At 32.6% G+C, this 1,177-nt stretch overlaps 1 long non-coding RNA gene across 1 annotated transcript in view; it reads left to right on the plus strand.

Moving 5' to 3' along the window:
* Window positions 1-716, plus strand: part of LOC111086700 — a 13,244-nt gene extending 12,528 nt beyond the window's left edge. The window contains exon 3 of the long non-coding RNA XR_002611430.1: window positions 704-716. This is a non-coding gene — a long non-coding RNA (uncharacterized LOC111086700). The remainder of the gene's footprint in view (window positions 1-703) is intronic.
* Window positions 717-1,177: the final 461 nt, after the last annotated feature.

Below are 1,177 nucleotides of genomic sequence, written 5' to 3' on the forward strand. Positions count from 1 at the left end.
ATGTAGATTTGGTGTATTTGGATTTTCAGAAAGCATTTGACAAGGTGCCACAAAAGAGGCTTGTAAAACAATTATCTCCATAGGATAAGTTAGCAAATTGAATAGAAGAGTGGCTGGATGAAAGAAAACAGAGGTTTGTAACAAATGGAATTTAGTCAAACTGGATTAATGTCACAAGTGGGATATCTCAGGGCTCAGACTTAGAACCCTTACTCTTTTTGAATAACATCAATGACATAGATGAAGAAATAGTCAATAAATTACTTAAATTTCCAGATGATATTAAGGTCTTAGATGTTGCGAGCTGTGAAGAGGATGCTGCTGATTTACAAAAGGATTTAGATCATTTAATGAGTTGGGCAAATAAATGGCAAATGGGTTTTAATTATAATATATGCAAGATAATGCATGTGGGTTATCATAGTTTGAATTATAAGTATAATTGTGATGGGAAATAAGGGTGTTATGAAGGAAAGGGATCTTGGTGTAGTCGATCAGTCTCAAAAGCCATCCAAGCAATGTGCTGTTGCTTGTAGTATGGCAAATAGGATATCTGGTTGTATATACAGAAATATTGAATGATAAGGGCTGGCTTTAAGAGATATTTTTAATTATATTAATTTAGTTTAGAGGATGGAACAGCTAAGATGGACCAATACGTCACATATTGTCCCAAAACGTTATGTTATATGTCATGTTAAAGTTAAATGTAGGAAAAGGAAGAGAATTTGACAAACTTCTGATCAAAGTTAAATGTAAAACTCTGCAGGAAGAAAAAATTTGAAACGGGCTGAACTTAAGCAGTAATATCCCATAAAAAGGTGAAAAACAGTCTTGAATTAAATTTCATTTCAACGCCAAATAAAATTCAATATTTTGAAACTATATCAGCTGCTCAAAAAACGGCAAATAAACTTTCAGATCCGAAAAAACAACAAACCTGACCTGTGTTCTAAAACACGTCACGCATTAGAATCTTACACAGGAAATATAAAAAGCAATCTTACAGTAGAAAAACAAAAGTCTTAAATAACCTTAAAAACACAGAAGATCATTATGATATTATGGAGGCTGTACCTTTAGGTGAAACTACCAAGGAATAATGAAAAAAACATCTCTCAGTTTATTACAGCTAATATCTTCTAAATGAAAAGATCCAACATCCTTCCTCCAACCA

The sequence above is a fragment of the Limulus polyphemus genome, unplaced genomic scaffold (assembly GCF_000517525.1).
Source record: "Limulus polyphemus unplaced genomic scaffold, Limulus_polyphemus-2.1.2 Scaffold1339, whole genome shotgun sequence".
In the NCBI taxonomy this organism is placed as follows: domain Eukaryota; kingdom Metazoa; phylum Arthropoda; class Merostomata; order Xiphosura; family Limulidae; genus Limulus; species Limulus polyphemus.